Below are 19,527 nucleotides of genomic sequence, written 5' to 3'. Positions count from 1 at the left end.
CTCTTTTTATATATTGCTGATTTTTTTTTCTGAAAAACATGGTGTTAATGGGCCTTCCCCAGAGCAGTACATTCCCCCCTCACTCCCCTGCCAACCCAGCAGATTTACCTCTACTAGTTGTAATAGGTACTTTGATATTTATTTGTTTCATCTTCTCCCTCTCAGAGGGAGGTGACAAAAGAAGGGATCCAAGCAAGTAAAAACATCAGCATTAATTTACCCTTGAGTTGATAATAATACATGATGTTTTGTTGTCAAATGTCACGGTAGAATTTTAAACAAAGAATTTTAACAGCCTAGAAAATACTGAACTGAAATTATAACAATCTTATTTTCTAAAGGAAGAGAAGTTTATGCTTCATTTGATTAAAAAAGATCCCCAAGTAGATCCACATATATAAAGTTGAATGTAACAAGTTTTCTAAACATCAATCTTTATGCATGTGGGGGTAAAAGTCACCAAATCACCATTGTTCCTGTGTTTCCCTGTCCCTCTGCAGTGGACAAAATGATCCGACTTTGAATACAGTTAGTACCCAGAGTTCAGCTGTGTCAACACGGGTCAGACGGTTGTTGAGAACTAGGAAATGATGGAGTTAGAGGAATAAGCACTCCTAGTGGCCTGGGGCTGAGGATTTTCACCTACAAAGCATCAATTCCAGGAAGAAAAATCATTTTGGCTACTGTTCCCTTTTCTCTATTCCCCACAACTGACTATATTACACTAGCCAAGGGAGATTAAATGGGAAGGAGACAAGGATAAGAAAAGCAAAGTGAGGGAAGAAAGATAGGCTTTAGGAGATCAAAAAATAGAAAGTACAATGTAGGACGTTGCAACAAAGAAAAAGCCTTCCACCCAGCACAGAAAGCTTAAGATCCAGTTTGTCTTGACTAGAGTCTTATTCACCTTGTGATCTTACACCCATTTTGAGGGCAGGGGCCAGAGCTCAAATTTTTTTTTAGCTCATAGTAAAACACTCAGTACTTTACCCATGGTACATATTCACAGTTTTTTTTCCTTTTGAGATAAAAATTCTTTATTCAGTAATTTATGACACATTTATTGAATGCCCACTATGTCCCAGCTCTATTCCACGCAAGCACTGGGAAGACTGGTGAACAAAGGAAGACCTCTGCCCTCCTTGACCTCAGGGTCCAGTGTGAGTTGCAAAACCTTACTGACAAAAGCAGCAGCCTTTTGTTTGGGCCATTGTTTGCCAATTTGATTTTTTTAATATTGCACTGATTTTTTTTAATATTGGTATTGCATTAAAATATTATTTATCTTGGTCATTGAGTTTTTGGGCGCCCAGTGCAAGTGCCTCACTCACCTTACCTAGTCCCAGCTCCAATGAGCTTTATCTTTGAAAAGTTGGCAACACAATTATAAATTGGGGCCGGCCCGTGGCGCAGCGGTTAGGTGCACATGTTCCGCTTCTCAGCGGCCCAGGGTTCGCCGGTTCGGATCCCGGGTGTGGACATAGCACCACTTGGCACGCCATACTGTGGTAGGCGTCCCATGTATAAAGTAGAGGAAGATGGGCACGGATGTTAGCTCAGGACCAGGCTTCCTCAGCAAAAAGAGGAGGACTGGCAGTAATTAGCTCAGGGCTAATCTTCCTCTGGAAAAAAAACAAACAACAACGACAAAGAAATACAATTATAAATTGTCCCATTGTTGTTGAAAATTCCTTTGGGATGATGAGTCAAAGATAGCAGTTTGTGCAGGACACAAAGCCACAAGAGCTGCAGCAGTGACTCATCATTGGACAAGTTCTCAGGAAAAGAAAACATATTCAACAACAACAATTTATCGAGTGCCTAGTCTGTACCAGGCAATATTCTGCCAGACAATATTCTGGAGCTGAAGGTACTGCAGTGAGCCTGTTGACAGAGTTCCTGCCACAGATGTTTACAGTCTAGTTAGAGTCAAGGGTGAGACAGTAAACAATGACAACAAACCAAAAGGTAATATTAGATACTAGCAAGTGCTCTAAAGAAAATAATGCAGGATAATGGCATAGCATGTGATTTGGAGGCAGGCAGTGGTCAAGACTGTGGCATTGACTCAAAGGATAGAACAATGGAGATGAAATCTGAATGGTGGGAAAGAGTCAGACACTAGACAATCTGAGGAAAAATCATCCCAGGCATAGGAAACAGTAAGTAGAAAGACTTTTGAATCGTGGCAAATTTTGTTTTCTCAAAGACTAAAAAACCTGTGTGGCTGGAGTCTAGGGGATAAGGGAAAGAAGAATGTTCAAGTGAAGTTGAAGAGTTTGAAGATCAGATCATTTAGGGTCTTGTAGGCCCTGTGAGGAGCTTAGATTTTTTTTTTTTTTTTTTTGCAACCCATGGGAAGTCACTAGAGTATGTCAACTCGACTTGCATAAGAAAAGGTCAATGTAGAATGACTTGGATTGGAACAAGAATAGAAGCTGGTTGAAGATGTGGAGGAAGTCCAGCAGAGAGAGGATTCTGACTTAGACTACATTATTAGAGGTGAAAATGGAGATAAATGGACAAATTCTAGACAGATTTTAGAGTGGAACCAACAGGCATTCTCCCAGATTGGATCTCAGCTCTACCACCTACTGGGTAAGTAGCAACCTCTTTGTATCTATGCAACCTCTTTGTATCTCAGTTTTCTCTTCTATGAGATGAAGATAATAATTATGCCTATTTCATAGAATTGAAGTCCTTAGAAGAGGGCCTGGCACATACTAACGTTCTCTATAAATGTTAGTTATCACTATCTTCATCATTTAAACATAGAGGAAGAAAGGAGTTTAAAATGGCCTTCAAGTCTGGTCTGAGTAACTAAATAGAGAAAGTTGCTTTTGAGATGGGAAAGTCTGGAAAGACGCAGTTTAGGAGGGAGGAAATCCAGAGTTCTCTTTTGGACTTGTCCTTTTCAGATGTCTATGGGAAATCCAAATGGAGATACAAATATGGAATTCAAGATAAGGTTAGTGCTGAAGATATAAATTTGGGAGCTATCAGCGTATCCTAGTATTTAAACTCTGAGAACAAAAACAGATCACCTATGGAGACAGCATAGACAGAAAACCAAAACAAACAAACAAGCAAAAGGGATGAGCCCTTGAGAATGCCAAATTTAGAGTTAAGGAAGGAAAAAGGAGCCAGCAAAATAAACTTAAAGAAATAGTCAAGGAGATGAAAGTAAGCAATGACTGTGTGGTGTTATGGAAACCAGAGATGGATCCTCATGTTTTAACTCACACACATTATTTTTTGATGAAATGGTGATACTTTTTTTAACAAAATAAAAGTTAAAAGCACAGAACCAATTTCAACTTCTCTATAACGATGCTCCATGCCAATTTTAAAACCTTGCACTAAAAAAGCTGAGGAAACACCTTGTAATTTGGTTTGGGATATATGCTCTTTCCTAGCTTAGGAAGAAATCCTCAGAACAATTTCCCCAGAACTCTGTAATTCACTGGAGCAGCAGATGATAGACGCAATAAATAGGAATTATCATGTAAATGCCAAGTCCTATTACTATATATGAAATAAATTCCCAATATGACTACAATGCATGACTTTATCACTCAGTTTAGAAAGATCAATACAAGAGATTGATAGCATTTTTATTGAAAGCAGATTCCACGTGATTGTTCAGTACCAGAAAGCATCTTTGAAGAATGCACATTATATAAAAAGTAAATAAATTAAATTCATGAATTCATAGTTGATAAGTAATATACCCAAAAAAAACAGATATAAAATCCCATTGAGAGCATGGACAATAGCCTTTACTTCTAACCCAACAGGCACAGGAATTCTTGCTGTTCAATTAGTGATAAATATCAAAGATTAAGCAAGGCAAAAATTTGTAGTTCCCAAGGAATTTTATCATTGTACTTCTTAATTTTCACAGTTTAGAAAAAGCACTTTTTGCAATCACAGCTTTGGTTTATATAGCATCATTCTCCCAGAGTCAAATTATTCCATGCTTATTTATACATTGCTTTGTTCACAACACACACAAAATGAGGATATTTAACATTGCATAAGACACAAAAGAATAAATTAATTGAGAATATAAGAGTCAAAGAATTTAGGGGAGAAAAGTAGTAACTCCCCTAGTACAATTGGAGCGCAGAAATTTGAACCATTTTGTCATGCATAGGCCTAAACAGGGTCACAAATTTGGGTTTACATTTCCAAGTCATCACAACAAGGAGGAGAAAAATCGTAAGATTCAGCCTTGATTAAAAACAAAGAAACAAAAGATGAAGGAGAGCCATAGCTTTGCCTGCTATTAAGGCCTCAGAGAAATTTCTACCATATGTCCTTAATGTTCACATATATTATTTCCTTCATTCTCACAAAAATCTTTTTAAAGGAGGCTTTAACCTTAATAACTATCACCTAAATTGACTATATTTTTCAGTCTGTGTCTAGACATTTTTAGCATCTTCATATCGTGGAGTAATCTTTGACTCCTCCGTCTATCTTATTCTCCCATATCCTGTCAGTCTCAAATTCTATTAATTTTTCTTCCTAAATATTCCTCAAATTATTTTAATTTCTCCCTCTATCCATTGCCCCCACTAATTTCAAGTGAATATTCTCACACCTGGATTCCATGACAATCTTGCAACTGATGTATCACTGGCTACAGATATTCCTACTATCCATTATGTCACTCCATTCTTTAAAATCTCTTCGATTTTGGCACATTATCTTAAGAGAAAATCCAGACCCCTTAACATAGTTTTAAGTCCTTCATGACTGGGTTCTACCTATTTCTCTAGAATCATCTCTTATTCCTCCCAACCTCCATCTTCTCTCTCAACCATGTTACAAATTTTGGGTCCTGCAATGCAACAAGATCTTCCCCTCTCACCTCAGACCTTTGCACTGGTCCCTCTACTTGAAATAAAGACCCCACCTTCCCTGACTAGCTCTTCCTCAGCACTTAGGACTCAGATTATTTCTCCAGAAAGCCTCCTTTGACTCACATCCCCTCAGTCAAATGTCTCAGGATAGCATTCTACAATACACTGGACGTTGTCTTGTCATAGCGTTTATCATTACTTAGTCACTGCTATGGTCTCAATGTTTGTATCCCCCCAAATTCATATGTTGAAAACCTAATTCCCAAAGTGATGGAATTAGGAGGTGGTGCCTTTGGAAGGCAATCAGGTCACGAGGGCAGAGCCCCCATGGAGAGGATTAGTGTCGATAAAGAAGAGGTTCCAGAAGCTCCCTTGCTTCTCCTGCCATGTGAGGACACAACGAGAAGTCTGTGAGCTGGAAAAGGGCCTCACTCAACCTTGCTGGCACCCTGATCTCAGACTTCCAGCCTCCAGAACTTTGAGAAGTAAATTTCGGTTGTTTATAAGCCACACAGTCTGTGGGATTTTGTTACAGTGGCCCAAATGGACTAAGATTCTCCTTACTTATTATTCCATTGTGTGTCTTTTTGACTACCCTGAACTCCAGTTTTATTTTTTTTAAGTTTGGCCTTTAGATCACTTCTGGGATGCTTCCTTAAAAATTCAGATTCCTGGTTCCTAATCCTAGACCTGATTGGAATCTCTGAGAATGAAATATGAGAACATGCTGTTTTAACAAACATCCTAGACCAACGCTATCCAACAGAAATATAATATGAGCCACAAACATAAGCACCCTATGCAATCTTAAATTTTCTAGTAGCCACATTTAAAAAGGCAAAAAGAAATAGGTGAAATTAACTTTGCTAATTTATTTAACCCAACATACCCAAAATACTATTATTTGAACACATACTAATATAAATATTATTAATAGATATTTTATATTTTTATACTAATTCTTTCAGAATCTAGTGCATAATTTATGCTTACAGTACATTTCAATTCGGACTAGCCATATTTCAAGTGCTCATTAGCCACATGTAGCAAGTGACTAGGACAGGATAACCCTATCCTAGGACAGGATAACCCAGATGGTTCTGTCAGAGGAGACAGACAACTGAACTCTGATAAAAGAGAGGATGACGCTCTTTGTTATAATTTTAACTCTAATATACATGCCAGGCACATAGTAACCAATCAATAAATTCTTGTTTTGTTGTTGAATATTATGCCTTTTTGTTTAAAACAACATAAAAATGTCCTAAAACATCAGAACAAGTATCAGTCTTTGAGAGGAAGGTTTGCAATATGGCAAGTTGCCACATCACAAAGTAAAATAAAAATGTGTCTATTGCCACAAGCACTTCCATCCTGATGGCCACATTGCCCTGTTATAATTAACTCTGAACTCAAAAGTATAATGGCCACTTGAAAATGTCTTCAGCTGAGAAAAGTTGGGATAAGAAAATGAGAAAAGGGCAGGAAGAAACTACAAGTAATTATCTATATCACCAAAGATTATAACAAAAACCACACTCGTCCACACATATATTTCAGCAGCATCCTTCTCTATAGCCTCCAACTCCCAGTCCACGAATTCAGCCTCATCTTTTGCAACATGTTCCTGCTTCAAGATTGATGATTTTTCCCCAAAAAGAAAAGAAGCAAAGAATTATGATCTAAACACTGTGCCATTAATTATCAAAGTCTGTTAAATCTCGTTCTAACCTGGTAAATTTCTGTTTTCTCACTTTCTGGGAGAGGAAAAAAAAAGAAGAGCACCATGTTTATATGATTAATAACAAAGATTCTCATTTTTTCCAGATGTCAGCAGATACTTCTCAAAGAAGTGACACAGAGGAACACAGCAACCTTAAGAAAGAGAAAGACTGAAGACTAGAAGTCCAGCTTGACCCCAACTTTGCTTCTCTCCATTATTTTTAATCTGCAAAACAGCAGTAACAAGTAACAATAGATTTTTCTGCATCCTGTTGTTTTCAATGTAAGAAGGAGGAAAAGCTTGTCATTTTCCATATGGTAATTCAATTCATGTGTTGTTTATGTTATTTGGGGATGTGAAACATTTAAAATTAACATCTTCAAAAGTTCCATCAACATTTCTACATTCAAGTGGAGAAAAATTTATGTAAAAATGACCTATGCTGCTTCAAGGATCATGAGAAAAGAGAAAGAAATGAGAAATGTTTCTCTCAAAGCAAACAGAAAATACTGAAATTCTAGCTCTGCCTTTAGTTTCTGCTCTCTCGCTCCCCTCCTTCTATACTCTTGCATGTTGGGGGGTATGAGGGAGACTTGTCTTCTTTCTATCTAAGCAGGAGGCACATAGAAAGCCTATGCTAGATGAGAAATTTGCTGAGGAATCAAGAATTTCTTCATTACTGGTCCCTATTCTTCTTCTTGCTTTCCCCGGTTGTTTTAGCTGAACAATTCTGCTTCCTAAGTTTGCACACAGACTTCTGAACTCGCTTCTGTGCCCTCCTGGTCTTCCTCTGCCTAATCCCAAGGTATCAATCAGACCTGGTGGCTGGACCCTGCAATGTCTTACACACCTATTTCTGGCTTCTGTAAGGAAGCAGAATTTGCTCCCCCAAAATGTGTCTCTGGCTTGATTATATTTAAGAATGAAGGACTCAGGAAGAAACTTTGAGCTTCCTCTGTCTAAAAGAATTTAGGATAGAAGGCCTGTTTCAGGAAGGAGCTATCACCATAGATAACTATAGTATAATATAAACTAGGTGTGGTAGACAGGGAGGAACCTGGCAAGGTCCATTCGATCAAAGTCCTCTCCATGTCCCATCGTCTCTGCAAGACAGGGCAAACATTGTTTACCAAACATTTGCTTTTCCATCTCCATGTGAATTGCCTTCCTCCCCTTTGAAGTCTCAAACCACTACCTCCAACATTCTCTTTTGTCTTTAGCTGAAGATGGTATTTAAGGTGGTGGCTTCATCCATTTTGGCAAGTTACTCAGTTTTCCTGGGTTTCTCCCATGTATACATGCTACTAAACTTGTTTGATTTTCTCCTGTTATTCTGTCTCGTGTCAATTTAATTCTTAGACCAGTCATAAGAATCTAGTATGGTAGAGGAAAATTTCTTCCTCCCCTACACTCCTCTCTGCATTCTGCCTCCACTCACAACAGTCCTGGCACCAAGAAACCTGACTTCGGAAGAGCACCTGCAAGGTGTGGTTTCCCAGGAACAGTTTCAGTGACACTGCCCACGGAGCCACCAGGCAAGCTGTGGGAAAAAAAAGGTCCTCTGAACAGAGAAAGCTCCTCTGCTTAAGGACACAGCACTGCTGAAGGTCATCAGTTTGACCAAAAGTTCCACCCTTGCCTCTGCCCTCTGCTTCCAACAAACAATGTGTGTAGGCACACGGAGGCAGGAGATGTGCACCAGTGGGGAGCCAGTAGGCTCATTCACTTCATTTCATGAAGATCTGAAACCATGCAGCAAGGATTTTACAGTAAATGAGGTTAAATCTAGGACTATAGGTAAATTTTAACACTTGACTCATTTCTCCAACTGAAATATATCAACCATGTTATCTCCATTTCCTGTCACTTCAGTATTGTTTTAAGCCTTATGAAAATTAAATAATCTCTCTCTAAAGTGAGACTTATAAAAGAGGATATATATTCTTAGAGTGGACAATAGATTGTAAAGGTTTAGTCTCCAAAATGTGGCTGCAAATTGAGACCAAGGTGGGAGAGAAGGACTGAGAAGGGTCCTTCATGTGTTGCAATTATGAAACTACTGGTAACTGGGGAATGAAAGACAGATTGCCATACACTAAAGAGGGAACAGAAACTGTAGAAGCAGACCCAGCAAGTGTGCACTCTTTCAAGAGCCTTGGCAAGTTGAAAGAGAGGGATTGCATGTCTAGAAAAGGATCTCAAAGTCCTGGAAGAGTTTTAAGAGCAAAGAGACTTGGGTGTTATGAACTCAGTGGAAAAATTCAGCTAAGTAGAAGATCTTAAACTATAATGAATTTTTAAAACATCCATGGAACACATACAACAATTGGTTATGTATTTGTGGACAAATAAAATTTTAAACTCAAAAATAAAAACTATACAGACCATATATTCTGACCAAAATATAAGATTCCACTTACCCTCTATACACACGCAAATATTTATCCACTAGGAAATTATAAACCTTATTCTAAATAAAATTATAAGTTTTTTAAAATGAATGACAATGAAAGCACCACAAATCAAAACTTATGAGATGTAGCTCAAATAACACCCAGAAGAAAACAGGTGGAGTAAAATGAATTTAATAAAAAATAAAGAAGATAAAAAAATAAATGCACAAAGCGGAATTCAATTAGAGAAGCCAGATAAAAGAAAAATCAAATAAGCATAAATAAAGTAGAAGAAAATTAACTTGAAGAAAACATCATATTTAATGGTGAAATATTCAAAGAAGCTGTATTAAATCCAGAAACACCATTATTTAACATTATCCTGGAGATTATAGTCGTTGCAAAACAAGAAGAGAAACACGAGGCATAAACATTGAAAAGGACGATAAAATTGCTATTATTTGAGAATGGTGTGATTGTCTTATTACAAATACAAGAGAGACAGAACTTAAAATATTAGCCTTGAATAGGAAAACATCTCTTTAGCTGATGCTGTAGAGAAAGAAGCAAGAATGTGGCTGCAGGAAGTCGAGGCTGTGCACTCACTTGGCCACCATTTCCTCTGTGAATTCGGTGAGCATCTCCTAAGAGAGAGGAAGCTGGGGGTTGAGTAGAGAACTTGAGAGTTTGTGAAAATCTGGAATAACCACAGCGGGCAATACTTGCTGACCAAGTTTCAGAATTCAAATGAACTTATGTACCACAAATTCAGTGATAGAGACATCAAGCTCTATAGAGTTGTTCATATTTCTGAATTATCTGTAGTGAGCCTAGAAACTGATGGAGTATGAAAATTTGTTGTTTTTGGAACAAAGGAAATTTTGAAATGAGGGGTGAAAGAAAGTAGAACTGAGACAGAACTATGAGAAGTGCCATAATCATTGATTTGCTTTGCAGTATCAATCTACATGACTTTGCCAAATTATTACAAGAAAGCAAAATGTTTCACAGTTATCTTTTCTCTTTGTTCTTTTATTTTTGCTTAATCTGCAATATAGATAAGCTAGGATAATACTGTTATGTATCTGCTGAGCTTGTACGATGTGAGTTGTACACTGGGAGCAAAAAAGGTAGGTCTGCATTCTTTGAATTCTATATACATGACCAAGTAAACGAAGATTTGGTTTTTAATCAAACAAAGTATTCTTTCTTTTAAATGTGTAAATAGAATCTTTAATTGTTTCTGACACTATTTTTAGTGAGGATAAGAGATAAGTTTTAAAAAATTATCTCCTATTGTCCCAGATATGGTTTGACTGACTTTTATGCACCCGTGTGTGGTGCACACATGTACACACACACGCATGCACACATACTCCCATGAACATACTCCCTCTCATCTCTACATGCAAAGGGTACTGATGTGGCCTCTCACTGCACAATTAAATACATTTGCCTTCTCTATCTATTAGGCCACTAAAATTATTTAAGCATGTCTAGTATATTTCTCTTTCCTTGCAGCATATATATGGCAATTCAATCCCCTCTTGGTGAAAAGTATGACAATAGTAGTCATCACTTTCTATTATATTTGAAGGTGGTAGGCATATTGGTGAATTCACTGGGGAAATAATTTCAAGATTTTGATGGAGGATTTATGTGCCAAAACTCTCATTTCTGTTAACCGGATTTGTGCATATACCTTTTCCCGAACTCTTTGGAATCTAGACATCAGGAGCTGTTTTGCATCAAGGTTAATACCAATGCACAAGTTGACGCGAATTTCCCAGGTCCCCAAACACAGCAGGGACACAAGAAGAAGCAGCCTCATTGCAATGCGTCTGTAATTCAGGCATCTCATGTGAATCAGTAGGCTGTAAACTTGAATGTATAATCTGTGCTAGGAATCCTCAAGCTGCACTGTCAATTCAATCTCATGCTCTCTAATGGGAATTTATCCTGGAGATGAGTACAGTATCTGCTGCCTGGCTGTGCAATTGAATGGGGCAGAGTCTAACTGAAAAAAAAAAATCTGCATTTAGATAGCTACACGTACACAAGAAGACATCATACTTTTAGAGACAACATAATTTTGCATGCGTAAAGAAATGTTTAAATATTAATATTGCTTGTGGTTCTATATTATAAAAACCAATTCCTCATCTTGTTTTTAAGGCAATAGGAGAACTAAAGTGAACACTCGCCTTTGTTCAAAATTTCACAGTGTTAATCACCTTGCTTTTAAAAACTCTGTTAAGGCTGCAGCTGTTAAAACTACGTTTATAATGTATAGTTTATGAGATGTAAATTTATGTGATATACTGCATCAAGCTGATTGCTTGGAAATCTCAGTTCTCTTATTGACTGATTTTACCTATTATGATACAGCCTTGAAAGGAGTCACCACTTTTTGTTGTAGTTATTAATTTTACCTCCTGGGAACAAAGCTACAAATCAGCTATTCTTCCTCCTAAGACTAGCAGGAGAGTAGTCTATAAGCTATAGATCTAAGTTTCTCTGAAAATGTACAGAGTGACCAAAAACAAACTGGCATCATTACATGCATTATATAACCCGATGTCAGCTGGGGTCATCCTTGAGCTCTGGAAGATTAGCTCAAATCCCCATTCCACGTCCTGCAGAGCTTTACTACTCAAAGTGCACACTACAGACAATAGCGTCAACATTATCTGGGAGAAAAAGCAGATACATGGGTCCCACGCCAGTTCTATTGAATCTAAATCTGTGTTTTAACAAACTCCCATAAAACTTTTCCATGCATTAAGGTTTGAGAAGCACTGCTGTGAAGTCCTCCCTGAGGTTCCAGAGGATTCCCTGGGACCTTAATGCTCATGGTCACTTTGCTCTGATTTCTTCTTTACACTGATACTTAATTTTCTCTCTGCATCTTGCAGCTGTTCTTTTATACTTTTTTAATTAAGAAAAAGTGAAAATTAATTCCTTTCCTTGGTTTACACAATACACACACACACACATTACAAGCTCTGTAATTGTTGTGAAAAATAATATGTACTGGGCAATTTAGGAGAGTATTTTATTCAGGCTATTGCAATAGCAAGAACATTCATTAAAGAAGAATGTCTCAAAGAAAAGGAAGGGGTGGGGGACCAGCCTGGTGGCGCACTGGTTAAGTTCGCATGTTTCACTTTGGTGGGCCAGGGTTTGCTGGCCCGGATCCTGGGTGTGGAACTACTCACTGTTTATCAAGCCATGCTATGTCAGGCGTCCCACATATAAAGTGGAGGAAGATGGGCACGGATGTTAGCTCAAGGCCAACATTCCTCAGCAAAAAGAGGAGGATTGGCAGTGGATGTTAGCTCAGGGCCAATCTTCCTCAAAAACTGAAAAGGAAAGGAAGGGGACCTGCAGTCTCAAGGAGGTAGGTAAACAAAGGAATCATCTCAGACTTGTGAGAGTCATGAGGAAAGACAGAGGTGGATCTTATCTTGGAATATGCAAGGACAAGGTGGTCCTTTGCATTAGACATTTCATGAACACAAAAAGATGGAGGATTTCTTAACCGTTACTGCTTCCAAGAAGTACAGGATGCAGGAAAGTTTCAATTTTGTCGGTCCCCCCTTTCATCAAGATGAACATCGTTTGTTGCTGAACAACCCAGGGGAGATCATTAAACTCCCGAGTGGGACAGAGCAGGTTTAAGGAATAGTCTCTGGAAGACTCTTAGTGACATTTTTCCTGTAAAATACGTTGAACTACTTGTTGAGAGGTAATGACAACAGTCAATTGTTTTAGTTTCAAAGATCAGGCATCTTAAAAGAGAGATGCCTAAAATGAAAAGAGATATATTAATATAAAAGGTTGTATCTTTTAAAAAAGAGCCAGGAGTTGAACCCTGAACTGAGGGTAACCAGTCCATTGATTCTAAGAGGTCTGTGGAGGAAAATCTTTCGGTTGTACCACACCACTCACTAAGTTTCATCAAGGTCTTGAGCAAGGATGGCAATGCTCTTGGTGTTAGGCAGTTTTGGTTACCTCTCATATAAGGGCATGCATGACCAGAGCATTTCACCAGACTTCCAAAGTGGTCCAGGCAGTGGCTTTTCAAGGGAGAATTGTGGCCTATGCCAGGTCTGCCGAGAAGTTGAGGATTACACCAAGTTATCAGGCTTCTGCTCCAGGGTTTCTTTGGATCCTGGGGAAAAGGACCAGCTGCCAGGCAACCTAGAGTCCCAGTAGAGACTCATGTGCAGTTATGTTTTAGTTCTGTATGATGCAAGGCCAGGTAGGAAGGAGAAAAATTTGAAAACTTGGATGAATTGTAGCCAGATATGAAGGAAAGTGGAAGAATTGAAAATTTGGTAATGATTGACAATTTGGTAACGTAACAGGATCCAGTCCAATTTATAAGTAGGTACCAAACGGGTTTTCCTATAGGTAGAGTCAAAATCAATTAAAGCTTTATAGACAAGATAGAGTTTACACACTCATCATGTACCCACAACTTTAAAGAGGTGAAAACAGCTCAAAGACAAGGAACAGAAGTGCATGCTATAGAAGATGCGTAGTTTTCCATGGAAACACAAAATTTTTCTCTACAGTTACCCCTCTTTTGATCCAAAATAACTTCAAACAAAGATTATTCTTAATCACAAAGTAAGAATGACTTATAAAATTTAGTCTTATTATTTACATAGATGCAACAAGAATGGTAATTTGCCACATAGGCCTTCCCAACTTTGCTTTGGTGGACATTTTCATACAGAATCTCAGTTTGGATTTTTAAAAGCCCCTTGAGTCTAGGAAGCCAAGCCAAGAACTCTTTACCAGATTTCATCTGCAGTACTTTTATAAATTTGAAAGAATTCCTCTCTTCTTGAGGTCCCCAAAATATCCTAAGTTTCCTTGGGATCCCCAAGACCATTCTCAAGTTCAATGATTCCCTAAAAGGATTCAGAGAACTCAGAAAAGCCATCAAACTCACAGTTATGGTTTATTACAGTGAAAGGATACATACCAAAAATAACAAATGAAAGAAGTGCATAGGGCAGAGTTCAGGAGACACCAAGAGCAAGCTGCCTGTTGTCCTCTCCCAATGGAACCCTACAGACAGCACTTAATTCTCCCAGAAATGATGGGTGGCAGCACGTAGAAGTATTGCCAACCAAGGAAGCTTATCTAAGCCTGGTGTCTAGGGTTTTTATCAGGGGTCAGTCACATAGGCAGGATTGACTGCCTGTGTGACTAACCTTAGCTTCCAGCCCCTCCAGAGGCCAAGCTACTACCACATGGCCCAAGATCCCCATTATCAGTCACATCGTTGGCATAGACTATGTGATTTAGTCATAGCCCCCCCACCCCCTGGGTAAACAAGACATTCTTATCAGCCAAGACATTCTAAGAGCTTAGAGGTTACTGCTCAGGAGTAAGGGCAAGGAACAAATCTTTCTTTAGAATGTGCAGGGTATAGACAACCCAGATGCTCAATTATCCTTTACTGCTCACTGGGCCAACCAGGAAGTAACTTCTTTACTCACCTTTAAGACTGGGAACTTTGTGAGCAAGTCCCAGGTCAGTTTTTCCAAGAATTGGTGCCCTAGAGTCAAGCTGTGTTCTTTAAAAGTATCTGATAAGATCCGATTAAGTGAGCATCATCAACATAACATTCCAAGTAAGACCTTGATCACATAAGCAATGATTTCAATTATGTCATCATAACAAGAACAGATTCTCATTGAATCTATACAAATAATTATGTTGCCCTGAAAATAAGAATACTTGTCAGGCAGGGAGAAAAAGATATCACTGACAAATGTGTTATTTCAGTTTACAAGAGCATAGTCTATTAAATAGTTATGAGTTATAGATAACTCAAAGAAAAAGGAAAGGAATTTTTTACACATCCAGAAAATAGAACATTAAAACATGAGCAGTATTCCAAAGAAAACCCACAATCATCCTTAATCAGTTCATTTAGTCCTATGTAAATTCTTATTCTGCTTGATCTTGGGTTAACAGTTTCGAAAACCCATGAGTTTCTCAGCTAGAATTCTGGAAATCCTGACTCAGCCACTGGTCTCAAAGTTATTTAAAAGACGCCATCAAAACCCTGTGCTTGAAAGTACTGTGGATAGTCCTTTTCCACCAGCCTCTAAAACAGTCCTCGATTGAAAACAAAGTGCTCTGGTCTGTGGCTGATTATAAGTTCTTTCAGGAAAGTATTAAAGTAAAACAAAAGAAAGATGTGTAGATGATAAAAGATTTTAAATAGTTGTGGTTTATATATTACTGATAATTTTCTAAAGAGAAAGATCTGATAAGTGTTCATTACAAGAATAATGCAACTGACAAGGAAATTTGGTTGTTTCTATGTCATGCAAAATGGTAAAGTCAAACTAAAAAGTTTTAGACAACATGTCTATAAACACAATTATCCCATTTTTGCATCTAATTTATAAAAATACATGAAAATAATCTTTACAAAGAAAGTATCTTCAAATGCAACATAAATTTAGACCAAGTTAATATTTTAAAAATAACTGAAATTATGATATGAAAATATAATAACCCTATACTGTTGTCTGATGTCAGGCAAAGCAGCATAAGGACTCTGATAAATAGAAAAATCTGATGGACACTAAGGGCATTAACAAATCTCTCGGGACCTTCCCACAGAGCATACAATTTCTGAAGTATTTGTTTTAATAACACTTACCCAAACAAATATAACCTAGGGAAGGTTAAATATCTCTTCTGACTTGATAATGCTTCCCATGCAACTCATAAATAGTAACATAACCCGAAAAATTAATTATTACTAATGCCACCCTTTTTGCAAGGTGAAAAAATAAATCCTTTGTGATGTTTCCAGGGGTCTCTCTTGGAAATCTCAAAGACAGTTTCAGGTGTAAAGATGTCACTCTGTTTTGGGAAGGAAAAAATCAAAAGTGGTCAGGAGATTTAACACTTGAGATAGGAATCGAATCATTGGTGCCTAAGAGACAATATTTTGTAACTCATTTCAAAGTAGCAACAAAATATTTAAAAATAAACATAAAAGGTAACATGATTGTGGAGAATTTTAATCTGAGAAGTCTTTTTTCTTACATTATCAAGGACATCACAAAGTCAAAATAAATGATAGAAAATTATTCTGGTAAGACATAGAGTCTTTGTTATTTAGGTAAACTATGCAGTTGGTAAAGAATAACCATTTACAATGTATTATTAACAGCAAACCAATAATCCAAGAAAATTTGTCATTTGAACAGAAAGAAAATCAAATTCTAGTTTTGCACCCAAACGGTAATGCACCACATGATGTTTCAGCCAACAATGGACTGCGTACAAGACAGTGGTCCCATAAGATTAGTACCATATATCCTAGGTGTCTAGCAGGCTGTAGCATTTAGCTTTGTGTCAGTACACTCTATGATGTTCAAATAATGACCTAACGACACATTTCTTGGGAACATATCCTCATCATTGAGCAATGCATGACTGTATAATATTCAATACTAAAACACTTTTTAAAATCTTATAAATAAATCCTTCAAACCTTAGCCAGTTTTGATTCCAACAACTAAAATTCCATTTCCTGGAACCTTTGACAGCTTCCCATATCCATTCAGTTTTGTCCTACACTTTCCATTACTCATTCTGGAACAACCAGTTATGTTACTTTAATAAAGGAACTAGAAAAGAAAGAACAAAGCCCAAAATCAGTAGAAGGAAGGACATAATAAAAACCAGGGCAGAAATAAGTGAGAGACTAAAAAAAGCCGTAGAAAACAACCAATGAAACTAAGAGCCGGTTCTTTGAAAAGATAAACAAAATTGACAAATCTTTAGCTAGACTTACTGAGAAAAAAAGAGACAGGGCTCAAATAAATAAAATCAGAAAAGAAATTACAAGAGACACCTCAGAAATACAAAAGATTATAAGAGAATACTATGAAAAGCTATACGCCAACAAATCAGATAATCTAGAAGAAATGGATAAGTTCTTAATCATAGAACCTTCCAAAACTGAATCAAGAAGAAATATAGAATTTGAATAGACCAATCACCAGTAAGGAGATTGAAAGAGTACTGAAAAACCCCCCAAAAAATAAAAGTCCAGGACCAGACAGCTTCCCTCTTGAATTCTACCAAACATTCCAAGAAGACTTAATATCTATCCTTCTCAAACTCTTTCAAAAATGTAAAGAGGAGGGGAAGCTTCCTAACTAATTCTACAAGGCCAACTTTACCCTAATACCAAAACCAGACAAGGACAACACAAAAAAAAGAAAATTATAGGCCAATATCACTAGTGAGCATTAACGCAAAAATCTTCAACAAAACACTAGCAAAATCAAATACAACAATCCATTAAAAAGATCATATACCATGATCAAGTGGGATTTATTCCAGGGATGCAGGATGGTTCAACATCTGTAAATCAATCAACGTGATACACCATCTTAACAAAATAAATAAAAATCACATGATCACCTCAATACACACAGAGAAAGCATTTGACAAGATACAGCAAAGCTGGAGGGAACACACTCCCTGATTTCAAAATATGCTACAAAGCTATAGTAACCAAAACCACATGGTACTGGCACAAAAGCAGACACACAGATCAATGGAACAGAACTGAGACCCCAGAAATAAACCCACACATCTATTTACAGCTAATTTTCCACAAGGGAGCCAAGAACATACAATGGAGAAAGGAAAGTCTCTTCAATAAACGGTGTTGGGAAAACTGGACAGCCACGTGCAAAGAATGAAAGTAGATCACTATCTTAGACCACAGACAAAAATTAACTCAAAATGAATTAACGACTTAAATGGAAGACCTGAAACCATAAAGCTTCTAGAAGAAAACATAGGCAGTACACTCTTCGACATCAGTCTTAGCAGCATATTTTTAAATACCACATCTAGCCAGGCAAGGGAAACAAAAGAAAACAGGAACAAATGGGACCACATCAAACTAAAAAGTTCCTGCACAGCAAAAGAAACTATCAACAAAATGAAAATACACCCTAACAATTGGGAGAAGATATTTGCAAACCATGTATCTGATAAGGGGTAATATCCAAAATATATAAAGAACTCATACAGCTCAACAACAAAAAAGCTAAAAACCCAATTAAAAAATATGCAAAAGATCTGAACAGACACTTTTCCAAAGAAGATATAAAGATGGCCAACAGGCATATGAAAAGATGTTCAACATCACTAATCTTTAGGAAAATGCAAATCAAAACTACAATGAGATATCACTTCACACCCATCAGAATGGCTATTGTTAAAAAACAAGAAATAGCAAGCATTGAAGAGGATTTGGCAAAAATGGAGCTCTCATACACTGCTGGTAGGAATGTAAACTCATGCAACCACTATGGAAAACAGCATGGAGCATCCTCAAAAAAGTAAGAATAGAACTACCATATGAGGGGCCAGCCCAATGGCACAGTGGTTAAGTTTGCACATTCTGCTTCTTGGTGGCCTGGGGTTTGCCAGTTCGGATCTTGGGTGCAGGCATGGCACCCCCTGGCAAAAAAACATGCTGTGGTAGGCATCCCATGTATAAAGTAGAGGAAGATTGGCATGGATGTCAGCCCAGGGCCAGCCTTCTTCAGCAAAAAGAGAAGGATTGGAGTAGTTAGCTCAGGGCTAATCTTCCTCAAAAGAAAAAAAAAAAGAAATACCATATGATACAGCTATTCCACTGCTGGGTGTTTACCCAAAGAACATGAAAACATAAATGCATAAATACATGCACTCCTATGTTCACTGCAGCATTATTCACAATAGCTGAGACTTGGAAACATCCTAAGTGCCCATCAAAGGACAAATGGGTAAAGAAGATGTGGTATATATACACAATGGAATATTACTCAAATATAAAAAAAGGTGAAAACTTGCCATTTGCAAAAACATGGATGGACCTTGAGGGTATTATGCTAAGTGAAATAAGCCAGATGGAGAAAGTCAAATACCGTATGATCTCATCCACAAATAGAAGACAAAAACAACGATAATGACAACAACAAACACATAGATACAGAGAGTGGAGTGGTGGTTACCAAAGGGAAATGGGGAGGAGGAGGTGAAAGGGATGACTGGGCATATGTGTATGTTGATGGATGGTAATTAGGCTTTGGATGGTGAACACAATATAATCTACAAAGAAATCGAACAATAATGATGCACACCTGAAATTTATATAATGTTATAAACCAATGTTATTTCAATAAGAAAATAAATAACAAATAAAAAATAAAAATGAAGAGCTGATAGAATTTTTTAAAAAAGAAAGACAATGGGGCAGGCCCAGTGGCATAGTAGTTAAGTTCATGAGCTCCACTTTGGCAGCCCGGAGTCTACTAGTTGGGATCCCAGGTGCGGACCTACACACTGCTCCTTAAGACATACTGTGGTGGCATCCCACATACAAACTAGAGGAAGACTGACACAGATGTTAGCTCAGAGCCAATCTTCCTCACCCAAAAAAAAGACAAAACTACTTTCTTTTTTCCATAACAAAAATATATCTTGCTTACAA

The sequence above is a fragment of the Equus caballus genome, chromosome 19 (genome assembly GCF_041296265.1).
Source record: "Equus caballus isolate H_3958 breed thoroughbred chromosome 19, TB-T2T, whole genome shotgun sequence".
NCBI lineage: Eukaryota > Metazoa > Chordata > Mammalia > Perissodactyla > Equidae > Equus > Equus caballus.
Note: the sequence above shows the minus strand (reverse complement) of the source record.